The 13,318-nt window shown below is 34.6% G+C and overlaps 1 long non-coding RNA gene across 1 annotated transcript; it reads left to right on the forward strand.

Moving 5' to 3' along the window:
* Positions 1 to 1,303: 1,303 nt before the first annotated feature.
* On the forward strand, positions 1,304 to 7,407 carry LOC135155023 (uncharacterized). The gene is made up of 3 exons (XR_010294361.1): positions 1,304 to 1,474; positions 2,623 to 2,701; positions 6,546 to 7,407. It is a non-coding gene; the product is annotated as an uncharacterized LOC135155023 (long non-coding RNA).
* The last annotated feature ends 5,911 nt before the right edge of the window (positions 7,408 to 13,318 follow it).

Here is a 13,318-nt window from a genome sequence, read left to right on the forward strand (position 1 = left end):
AAAAGAATAGGAAAGGAGGAAGTGTGAAATATTATTTTCTGAATATTATATCAAGTGTCGAAATTTTTGCTCACCCTCTTCACTCACAAGTTTTTATACATTTTGCCCGATAAGCCTCATCTTAATGTTTGGCTCATTATGCCACTGTTCACAGTGTACAGTGTGGAACACAAAGCGAAATTATCTTAGCTCAATTTAAATTTGATTTGAGTTTTTCTTTCTTTTTAGTATACACACGAAAAATACAGAAATACAAATCAAGAATAAACAAGCAAAAAAATGAACTTACAGTTGTGAATGTGTAATATCGATACGGACTTTTTGGATTTAAAAAAAAAAATTAGTCCTCAAAATTATAAATAATGTTTGGCTGGTCACTATACCAATTAATTTCGATTCCTTAAAATTCAGAATGTGTACGAACACACTGTGAAAACTGTGTGAAAAATTCTCCACAGTTTCGAATTTGAGCATAATCCCTTTAAACTTTTATCTCTATCTTCGCCAGTCGGATTTTGGATTTAAATTTGGCAGTTAATACTCCGTTCATGTGGTTATTATTGTAACTGTCCTACCTACGTCAATTCAGTTACCTTGTGGATTTATACAACAATGAATTCACAGGAGGCTATGGCCACCGTGACGAAATAAAGAAGAAGAGAAGCAAATTATCCCGTGACTTTGTTTATTTGCATTTTTGGTAATAAAAGTCTAATTTGACGGATATTGATTACGTGCAAGAAATGGAGCGCGCACACCTTTTGTTTTCAAAATGGTCAAATCAAACAGAATTTACAAGCTGTTTGCTCTCATTGGGCGTCTTTATTCGGACAATTAATTTTGTTTTTCTTGTTCCATATAAATTATCATTAACCAAACAAACTCACCGCTGCACCTTTTCTTTGTTAAATTAAATGACTAATAGAAATGGGAATAGTCAAGGTCGTCTCGTCCTTCACATAATTTTTTATTAAATTTTTTGTTGGTTTAAACAAAAAACTTTTTTTTTATAATTTTGAATAGAGTGCCAGTCTTTGCGATTATAGTCATTGCAAGGTCAAGTTTATTGTCGCCTCCTGTTGTCATAATCTATTACGAATGGAAAAAAAAACAATGTCATCAACACTTACAGTTTTGTTAACTAAAAATTGAGGTATTCTCCTGTTATGATAACAATACCACAATAAATCAAATAATAATCTAGTCTCTTCACGCTAACTTTATATTAGCCCCCCTCCCCCTGTAAAAAACAATTTCTTCTTTACATAGCGTGGGAAAAATCAGAACAAAGTTGAAATCGATTAAATTCATTTGGGTTCAGCACTTATTTGTTCGGTAATTTTCATTGTCTTGTAGAGAGTATAAATACTGGCAACATATCTAGAATTGGTCAGATTCATCACTAATTTATTGCGAATTAATTTCTTCTCCTTTTCTCGGTTGATTCGCTAGAAGTTTAACCTCATCGAGCATCGTAAGTTTTTTTTCTACGTTCGATATATTTTTTTTTACTTTCAGATAGTAACTTTTGATTTTTATTTGATATTATTTGATTTGACTGATGACGAAAAGTGTATCTTGCTCAGAACACTGCATCATTTCAGGAATTCAGTCATTGTCTTACAATATTGTTATCAATATTCACGTTGCCATGGTTGCTTTAAATATTTCTTACCTTTCTCTTGAGAATAAATCTTGAGAATAAGTTGACACTTTAAAACAGAAATTGTTCAATTTTAATGTTCAAGTTCTTTTTGCTTGTTTCTTTTTTTTTTTTTTTGGTGTTGCTTTTTTTTATTGGGATATGCATGCTATTCTCAATAGAGCCATGTCCTGGACTAATTTGTATTTTAAATAAGTAAATAAATAAATAAAGTCTAAATTTTTATATCGGGATTTTTTTTCATACATTCTGACAGCATTTTATTTGAAAATTTAGTTCATCTCATCATTTTGCTGTTCGTGTTGGAATAGTAGGGGGAGGGGGTTCGGGAGCATCACACTAACTTTATTTGCTTAAAATCAATCATTGGTCTTCTTTATCATGTTTGTAAAAACAAAATAGATATCTTCTAATGTCAAATAATTACGATCTTATAGTGTCATTCTCACTTTTAAACGCTAGTTTACCGATTTCTCGAATTGTCAAACTGCTTTTTGATGAAATATTCCTTGTCTAGTATTCATCAGTTCTATGATTTATGATAATAACAGTGTGCATTTCACAATTTAAATTGAGACCCTCTGATCTTTAGGATAGTTGTGGGTGGGGTTCGTGTTAAAGGCCAGTTTTGGGGTCCTGGTTACCCCCCCCCCCCCAACCACCACCCCCTATTTCCTTTATCTTTATTGGTCTCATTTCCCGTTCCTTCATTTTTTGTATACATGATGCTACTATTTTTTTCTTTTTATGAATCTGTGTATTTTTATTGTTATATTGTTTTATTGTTTTATTTCTATTGGTAAACAGTCACATATTTCAGTCTTTGGACTGCTTGCGATTGTATATTTTGATATTTTTATAATAATAAAATCCAATTATGTATATTTTAATCAGAATCTTTACCTTTAAAAGTATCTGATTCATAGTGCTGTTAATTAATATTTATATTCCCTCAACAGATGAAGACGTTCCAGCTTTCTGTTATTCTCTTCGTATCCATCTGCCTCCTGATAAGCACAGGACAATCTGAAGCACGCCGTAAGAATTTAATTTTTTATTCACTTCAAGACAACGATCTTTTGTCACGTTGATTATAATTGTTTTCTTTTTTATGTATATCTTTTTTATTATTATTGTACACCACAATTATATATACAAGGGCGTAGGCTGGGAGGTGCACCCTACCGCTGTGGCAGAGGTGTTCCGACACTGGCAAGCAAAACTAAATGTGTACCCTTTCTTTTGCTTTCAACAGCTGATTTTCCAAACTTTAGTTCAAGGATGTGCACCCCCATGCGCAAACACGCCCTTGTAGTTACTGAGCTCTAATCATTTTGCTCGGTCGCAAACTTATTCTCTTTCCTCGCAGTAGCAACAATTCATACAACGGTCACATTTTTTCTACGGCGGCCATACGGCGAGTCGAAAACAGTCGTTTTAACATTTTTTGTACCAGCTAAATATAGGTGGTTTGAATAAAAATGAATAAAACGGTTGTTTTCGACTCGCCGTACGGCCGCCCTAGAGCGAATGTGACCGAGGTATAGTTTGAAGCTTAATTTCGCGCATGCGTTTTGGGAGGGGAAGGGACATAATCAGTCGGTAGTATCAAGACGTTTTGATCTAGGTCTCAAATCCCTTATCAATTTATCCTGGACACAACTCGTATGCAATTGGCTATATTATATGCATTCGAATGCTTTCACTATTTCAAAAGAGACCTTTTTTAGCTACTAATATACTCTATACAAACGTTTACCCGATATATGGTAAAATGGAAACATGCATGTTTTCTGGGTAAAGTACCAAATTTACTTTTACGCAATATTGCGTTGAAATGTATCCTCATTAAAACATGCATTTTGCCAAATATCAGGGGAAAATTACCCAGCAAACGTGCATGTTCCATTTCTTCCCAATACTGTGTAAATGTTTACCTCAATCTTTTTTTTAGAGTGTATGGCTTGCGTTTACATGGGGGGGGGGGGGGTTAGGGCCAAGCACCTCAAAAACGTTCACTACCAAAAAAAAGAGAAGGAATAAGAAGAAGAAATGAAAGGGATGCAATACCATTTTCTAACTATTTTGTGCAAACATATCTCAAAATTAGATTTTCGTAATTAAAACGATCCACATGTTTGCTTGGTCGCTTTGCTCGCTCGCAGCTATTAAGACATTGTCTGCTATCTCAGAGTCATTACGCTACTGAATGAAATACGGATTTAGTTTTTTATTAGTCGTGTGTTATATCCTCCTCTCGTTTTAACCACTCGCAATACCCTTTTCCGACGCGATTGCGCGTTTCTAAACAATCGTAATAGTCGACCCCCCCCCAAAAAAAAAAAAGCTTTGAAGTATCAACTATACTTGATGATATGGTGAGATATTTTCTCTTGCCATGTCGCTTTTATAGCGTTATACAGTGCGTATCAAAAAAAAACGGGACAGATTTGAAAAGTCTATAAAATTTTAGTTTCAAATTATTATGTCTATATTTTGGTGTTAATAGGTGCTCTAAGGTCTTGTCTTTCAAATGTTATTAAAAATTTTTAGTTTTGTTCATGCTTGAGCGAACACGGGACGTTTTTGTTGGGGGTTCAAAAAGAGGCTTGCGCCAGAATTGCAGAATATGAGTAATATGATGATCAGACTTCTTGCTAATTTGCAGACTTCCTCTTAACCTTTTCATTATCTTTGCCATAATTTTCAAATCATGCGGTCAAAATTCATTATCAGATCTATTTATTTGCTTGAATTATTCTGTTATTTCTTTTTAATATGCTCTCTGTTAGCTTTGAATATTCCTTCTTCAAGCTAAAATTATTTTTTTCAACCTAATTATGGGAGAGCATGGATTTTTAATTCAAATCCTTTCATTATGTGCTACAAAGGTTATGGTGCCTTTTGAACAAAGCCACACAGATGGGCGGGCGCTCGGGTTGCCCCCCCCCCCTCAATTCAAAAAAATCATGACCAAGAAAAAAAAGTGGACAGGAAATAAAAGGAAAGATAGAAAGTAAAATATGATATTATTTTCTAAATATTATGTCAAAATCTATCACAAAATTTGATATTGTAATTAAAAAAAAGTGGGAATATTTGCGTGCTCACTTCGCTCGCTCACAACTTTTTAATACATTTTACCCGATCTGCCATATCTAGCTCCTTCAAAATTGACTCAATACACCATTGTCATTGAAAGACATGAATCCCTTCCTGTGTTTCCTGTCAAGCAATTAAACTTGGTCAAGGAATTAATGACCCATTGAAAAATAGATTCATGTCTTTTAAAGGTACATAACATAATTTATTTCACATAAAAAAACGATTTGAATAATCACAAGTTTTCCTAATTAATAATTCAAATCTTCTTGCTTGGGTTGACAAAAAAAATCTTCTTTTCTCAGCTACTTATGAAGGAAAATTAAAAGGTAAGAGAAGTTTGAATGAAAAAACAAAATAATTCAATTAAATAAATAACTTAGTAAATGAAATTTGACAACATAAATCGAAAATTGTGGCACAGATAATGAAAAGGTCAAGAGGAAGTCTCCTGATTAGCAAGAAGTCTGATCATTGTATTACACATATTCTGCAATTCTGGCGCAAGCCTCTTTTTGAACCCCCAACAAAAACGTCCCGTGTTCGCTCAAGCATGAATAAAATTTTTTTTTTTAAATTGCATTTCAAAGATAAGACCTTAGAGCATCTATTAACACCAAAATATAGACAACATTATTTGAAACAATTTTTTTTTAGACTTTTCAAATCTGTCCCGTTTTTTTTATACGCACTGTAGAGTTGACGAGATGATATCATAAAAAGTCATATGTCGTTTGCCATGGAAAGATGCATGCTCTCTTAAAAAAGTAAGGCAAAAAAGTGCAAAATTTGTAACCGTCATTGGGCAACATACTGTTCACACAACTATTGGTTAAAATCTGTCCAAATTGGGTTATAAAAACTAATACAATTGGGTAATGAATTTGCTAAGTTGGATAATAAATGCTCAGAGTATATAAATATATATTGTTGGATTAAAGCATGAAAGTTTCAACCTTGTTTCTCTTAATATTACTCCAACACGTGGAATATCTACCGAATATATATATATACATTATATATTCCCGGCAGAGATATTTTTCGGCATCACCAATTTTTCCAAAGGGTAGATAGCTCTGGGGAACCTTGATTTAAGCTACGCCTACCATTGTTCTCTTCATCCATTTCTTTACAATATTTAAATAAAAGAGTTGCCAAAGCTGTTGTACATGTATAACTTCACACACATTGATTTTGTATACTTTCTCCCATACGTGTACTGTATCAAAGGTAGCTCTTTAAAGCTTTCGTATCCCCCAAAACTTTTACTCTCCAATTTCCATCAGCAAGAAATTTCTCCATGCTGTGTTTCACTGTACCCTGGTGCGGTAAACGGTTACTTGGTCGCAGTAATTCCTTAAATGCACTGAGTGCCGCTAATGGTATCTCGAGCTATAAAAGCCGGGGCAATAATAGTTGCGCCTTGTATTCTTTGTCAAATACCACTATTTCAATCCAGCATTTATTATTATTACTATTATTATTATTATTATAATCATTCTTCTTCTTCTTTCTTCTTCTTCCTCTCCTTCTTCTTCTTCTTATTATCATTATTTTATGGTTATTAATATCATTATTATTATCATTATTATTATTATTATTATTATTATCATTATTATTATTATCATTATTGTTATCATCATCATCATTATTGTTATTATTATTATCATCATCATCATTATTCTTACTATTTTTAATTTTTGGAAGTTTTTGGAACAATTTCCTTTGTTTTTATGTTATATGTTATATGTATTTTGATGTTTTATGTTTGTTTCATCAGGCCATGGTCTGTCTAAGGATAATATGGCAAAAGAGAATTCTCTGCATCCTCGTGAGAAGCGATCTTCATCTTCATCTTCATCTTCATCTTCTTCTTCTTCATCATCTTCAGAATCTGATTCTGATTCAGCAGAGGTAACGACCGCCGCTCCCGCTCCTTAGTACTGATGACAGTGCAGACAGTGATACTAGCGATTAGCCATCATCTTGGTTCAAGGCAACTGCGGTGACTCAATGGATCCTTGAGGAACTCAATCTTAAAAGGCTCTTAACGGCTCATGTTAACTATATAACATGCCCCTCTCACTTTTAATAGCCCCCCCCCCCTCCCCTCTAAAGTGACACTACTCACGAGACAAAGCTCCTGCATGGATTCACATCCGGGATAGTTGTTTGATCATGTGGTTCACCCTTTTGACTCTTGGGTCGTATTGACCCGGAACCGGTCCGATGTGACCTCTTCATGGTCAGATCTTACCTTTTCCATGTCACATAGACAATTTTTCATGTCATTTTCAAGAAAATATTGTTAAAATATCCAAAATAAAAAATTTGTCAACTTCCTAATCCTCTTTTGGAATCAGACGACTAGTCAGACAATGCTTGCATAAAATTAGCCTTATTCCCCATCATTCATCTTCATAATTATACGCAATGAGTATATTTTTAATTAGTTTCATTTTGTTAACGAAATATGCCGTATTCATTCTTTTCTTTGGAGGGAGTTAGGGAGGGACTTTCTTTATCTTTCTCTCCCTCTATCTCTCTATTCTCTCTCTCTCTTTGCTGTTGGTTTTTTTCTTTATCCTGTATTCCAAGACACATATTAAGAACCGTATTAAGATTAAATTGAAGTTCAAACAGTTTGTCGTTTCTGAGAGTGTTGTTGTTGTGGTTGGATATGTACTTACATTCTTTTATTGTACCATGGATTGATTTATTTTTTCTTTACTGAAAATTTCTCATAGAAAATATCAATAACGTATTTGGTATATCTAATACACTGTTTTAAGCACGTTGTTGAAGTCTTTCACTCTAAAAGTTCTTTAAATTTTCAACAAGTTGTTAAACAATGATTTAAAGTTTTGGCAATTGTTGTCAAAGTGAAGGGATTCATAAGCAACGTGCTTAATATTAAAAGAAAAGCATATAGGTTGTGTTTGCATGATTTAAATGCAAAGTAGCTAATCTGGTCCCAAATCATACTCTTTTCAGAGTGAGATGAGGGATTAATCCTGATGGAATGAGATTTCAATCTATCAAGAGTGAATTTTTACCTTTTTTGCAGTGAAAGTGTAAAAAGGCACATTTTCAGTCGAAGAAGGTAAAAATTCACTCTTGAAAGACTGAAATCCCATTCCATAAGGGCTAGTCCATCATCTCACTCTAAGAGGAAAGTGAGAATGGTCCAGATTAGCTCCTTTGCATTTAGAGAGAATAGAATACATAATTTAGGGGCCGTTATAGTCTTACCTATTATTCATAGTTTAGGAATATAATCCCTGTGTATACTGATAATATATTTTATCCGACAATTACCATAGTAACATTGCTTCTTAGTCCATCAAAATCACGGAAAGTTGTCAGATCTGACAACTTGTCGGACAAAATAGTTGATGAAACGCTCAACTGATTATCCATCAAGACACCCAATGCCGAAAGAGTTAAAAACAAACGCAACATGAATTTCAACCAATCAAAACGAGCATTTGGGACATGTGATTGATTTCTTGCCTTGCCTTTAACATGTTTAAACGCAACTCTTTCTGTAACGAGCGCAAGGTGCGGCGTCACACTGCAAATACACAGGTGTTGATTTTACATAAGCCCGGTATATATGTCGGAAAACAACAAGAAAGTGTTTTTAAAAACACCAGTTAAGAATAAAACCGATGTTGGTTTAACAAGGTTTGGTGTTCTTTAAATACCTATCTGGTGTTAGTATAAAGCTGAAGTTGTGCTGTTTCAACACCTCTTTGGTGTTTTCCTACACACTTAAAATGTTGGGCAACATACTGTCCACTGTAGTTGGTAATGTATGTTGGTTAAGAAGATATATATTCTGGGCAATTGTTATCTAATTGAGCAAATTTATTACCCAATTGGACAGATTTTAACCAATAGTTTTGTGGACAGTATGTTGCCTAGTGATGGTTAGAAATTGGGTCCTTTTTTACCCAGCCTTTTAAAGAGTGTATATAGTTACCGAGCTGGTGTAAAATAAACACCGGTAATCTTGCAGTGCAGGATTTGAGGGGGGGAATACGATGTAGAGGTGACGTCATATCCTTTTCTTAATAGGTAAAAGAGTTACACTTCCCAAACCTATCGTCTTTATGTGTCTACTCTTCTTCTTACTTTCCCTTTCTCCTCCAGACCTTTCTTTTTGTCCCCTACTGTTTTCCCGGATTCCATGACATTTGCTCCGGCGACAATTGCTCCGCTCTAGACCCCACACATTAATCGAATGACCAACTTCCCCCTACCCTAAACCTAACATAAAACCCTATATTGCAACCCTTACCCTACACCTTAAACAAAGCTGGGGCAATTGTCCGCAGGAGCAAATGTCGTGTCACTTTGTCGGTATCTATATACAGTGAGTCTCGGGGGGGGGGGGGGGAACAAAAAACAAAACTTAGAAGAAAGTTCAATATCTGCTAATAGAGTACCGAAGTGTGACGTCACTGTCATGACAACGAACCGACTGGTTCTAAACAGAGTCGCAGCTGACGATCGTCTATACGCATTTGTATTTGCAAAAAAAATACCATCATTCTGATGTTGCAAGCGAGGGAAATTCCGTTAGCAGCCATTTTCTCCTATGAGAAACACGATCCGGATTAATTTGTTTGAAACCAGGCCGCCATGACACCATTGCAACTGACGTCATCGCTTCGGAACTCTATAACTAAATGGATAAACATGTTCCCCCTTGAAATGATGCTTGAAATTCCATAACTTATCATACCAAGACGTTTTACATGCTGTCTTTCGGACCTACCAATTCTTCCTAATGTTTGTCAATGCATAAACTTTGTTATTGATCATGACCAGGCATGCCTATTTATTGGTAATCGCTATTTTGAAGCAATGGTTTCTATGACGCACAAGACTAGGAAGCGAATGAATTATTCTCAGTAAGTTGTGCGCCATTTAGAAGTATCAAGGAGCAAAGAAATTTCATCAATTTATCGTACAAAGTGTCAGGCGATACACTCTAAAAAAATCTTTACCCAATATTGGGTAAAATGGGAACGTGCATGTTTGTTGTGTAAAAAGATACCAAATATTTTGTAAGTTTTACCAGGGACGTCTCCCTCTCACGTCCCTGGTTTTACGCAATGTTGCGTTGAAATTTATCCTTCAAACATGCATTTTGCCCAATATTGAGAGAAAAAATAACCGGCAAACATGCATGTTCCCTTTTTACCCAAAATTTGGAAAAATTTTACTTTCTATTTTTAAAGTGTATTATGGAGCTCAAAATTGAAGATGATTACAACTATTGGATTCATATTTTTTGTATAATACAAAGACAAAAAAGAAGGCTTCAAAAACGTCAAAAATGTCCTCACACCCCCCCCCCCCCACTTCTATTCTCGTTCACCCTTGAATATAATTTTGACAGTTTCTTTCTGGTTCCAGTGCTACAAACTAGTTCGACGAAATTTGTTCAACTTGTTTAACAAAATTTAGAATTTTGGTGTTAATTCATCAGTATTTTAACACTTTAATATCAAACATAAGTAAATGAATCAGCAAATAAATAGATTAATAAGCAAATAAATGGATAAATAAATACAATTATGATTGAATTAATAAATTAGTAAACAATCAAGGAAAAAGAAATTGTGAGAATTGGGGGCTAAATCGAAGGAAAACCCTCGACTATAATTGTTTTATTTGAAAAGAAAAACAAAAGTGAACAACAATGAATCAAAGACAGTATAAATGGTAGTGTTCAGTTGGTAAATATTTTGCTTGATGACGAACAAACATCCAATCGTTTCATCAGCATTGATAAGTGGTAATACAATTAATTAAAAAGTAAACGACATTGGAGAGCATCTTTACGTCACAATAATAAGCCTTAAATATTCTCTTTGGATACATTTTCGTAATTTTTTAATATTACATATATTATTTTTCTCATGTTTTGTACAGTTGATGAAAACAAACAATAATACCAAGCATAAAGCATTAAAAGCTAATTGCGAATCCAGGGTTTATGGGGGGGGGGAGGGGTATTGCACAGAATGTGGGTCGCCTTATTTTTCGGTACCCCCCCCCCCCCCCTTCTTACAAAAAATCGAACTAGGGCCTCCCATATACTCTGACATTTTTAAAGATAATATGAAAAAACAGGTACAATTCCGCGATATCTGATCCTCCCTTGATGTACATCTGATAGTCATTGTTTAACTACACATTTTCAAAAAGAAAGGAAACATGAAGTATTTTCAGGAGGAAATGATATAAGTGAACATGATGAATGAGGTGGACTAATTATAAACAGTTCTAATGAAATATCTTTCAATGCGTTTTTTCCTTATTCTTATTTTCATTTCTTCTTTTTTCTCTTAAACATTCAAGTTCTAATTTTTATCGACATGACAACCATAGGGGGTGGTTGTCTTTCTCCCAGCCCCGCCCGATCCCTCTATAAGTCACAAGCTATGAAGGTCGGTTCATAATTATGGTCAAGATGACGGTAATCAAAGAATAAAACAAATCATCTATACACATTATTGTGGAATGCGTCAATTTGTAAGAATAGCGATAACAAATATAAACAAAAAGAAATGCCTCATCGTGGTTTTGCATGGTATGTTTATTTTTAATTATTTTCTATTTTTAATTAGTATGCATACAGTACCATCATCAAAAACGTTTACACTTTCATCTAATTTTGAGATTATTGTTCATGCATGAATCCTGTTTCCGGGAGGTAATTAGCTTCCTGGAGTAGGGTTTTCTTCCGTGATCTCTTTAATTAGCATGCAAAAACAAATCGGTATTCCATTGCTAACATTCCGCAAAATATTAAAATACATTCTTCTAGAATTAGATTCAGTTCCTTGAACCCCGTTGATACGTAATCAATATTTTGTTTGCATTATGTGCATTTTCCAATTCTTAATCAAATAGAGGTATCCTACTGAAAGCTAGGCTGTGTTATATATTTAACTAGAAAATGTTACAAGAAATATTTATTGTTGTTGTCTTCCAATTAGTAGAACCTGACCTGCTGAATGTTTATGCGAATCTTTCTGGAGTATGGAAGACATTAAAGTTGTTTTGGTAGACCTTTAAAGGGGTACTCCGGGTGAAAAATAATTATATTTTAATGAATAGAGTAACATTCACTGAGAAAATGCTGAAAGTTTCATTCAAATCTGATAACAAATAAAGGAGTTATTGAATTTTAAAAGCTGTTTTATTTTGTGAAAACAGTTGTAGGCAGGCCTCATGAATATTCATTAGGCGGGCTGATGATGTCATATCCCCACTTTCCAAGATACCAAGGTTTTTAGGTATTCGAAATAAAAATTTGAATAAGCATAATGTCATGTAAAATAAAATGCAAAAGAACAAGTCGGGAAATGACTTCATCATTTTGCTCATTGAATATTCATGAAGACATCCATAGAACTGTTACACACTCTAAAAGATATTGGGTAAAACTGCTCCATGAGGATAATTATGTGTCCAGCCAACATTGGACATTTCTTTTGGGCATTTTTATTTATCCAGTGTGATGAAAAATTTGCCTATTCTAAAGTACTTGCTGCTTATTTTTTAACCTTACTGGACAATACGCTTCCCGCATTGGGTAAAATACTGCCCAAAATTGGTTGGACACATAATCACCCTCATGCTGGTATTTTACCCAATATTTTTTTTACAGTGCACTGAAATAAAACAAACCATTAAAATGTCATGACTTTGTTATTCCTTTCCGATTCTTATTAAATTTTCTGTGTTGCGTTTGTCTGATGTTTATTTATCTGTTCAAATCATATTATTTTCGGCCTGGAGTACCCCTTTAAGTTCTTCTATAAAACTGGAAGAGATACGAAGTGGTAGAACTTAAAGTATAACACATACAGCCCGTTGCAGAACATGCAGAAAGAGTTGTGATCAAACGCAACTCAAAAATTCTTGAGCAACTTGATTTTCAGCCAATGAAGCACCCATATTCGTGACTTGCGCTTGGTGTTTTGACTTGCGTTTAAACGCAACTCTTTCTGCAACAGGCCCTGAGTATGATATGGTAGGCTTTAAAGTTGTAGTAAAACTGGCAGGACCGGATGTGGCAGACCTTAAAAATGCATTACCATTATTACGGTTAGAAGTACGGTTGCAGTCAAAATGCAGTTACAGGCCAAATGTCGCATGTTGCATGTCCTAACCTAGGCAGGGGAAGGAGGACCGATCATTGTTGTCATGGTTGTGGTAGAGGCAGTTGTAGGTGTTGCGGTGGTGGTCGTCGTTGTTGTTGTTGTTGTCGGTGCTGGTGGTTGAACTATTTCTTCAGATGAGCTAGATGAGCTAGATGAGCTCGATGAGCTCGATGAAGAACTAGATGATGAGCTAGATGATGAGCTAGAGTCACTCCTTCTGTCCCTCGCCTGCCAATGCCCCAGACTTCTCGCTTTAAATCAGAATGAAAAAAAAAAATCAAACATAAGATCACACAGTGATCGCAGAGGCAGATCAACCAAATTTTAATGTCGGGTATGCTAACCTCACATTCACTTTGTTTTATTT

The sequence above is a fragment of the Lytechinus pictus genome, chromosome 8 (genome assembly GCF_037042905.1).
Source record: "Lytechinus pictus isolate F3 Inbred chromosome 8, Lp3.0, whole genome shotgun sequence".
Taxonomy (NCBI): domain Eukaryota; kingdom Metazoa; phylum Echinodermata; class Echinoidea; order Temnopleuroida; family Toxopneustidae; genus Lytechinus; species Lytechinus pictus.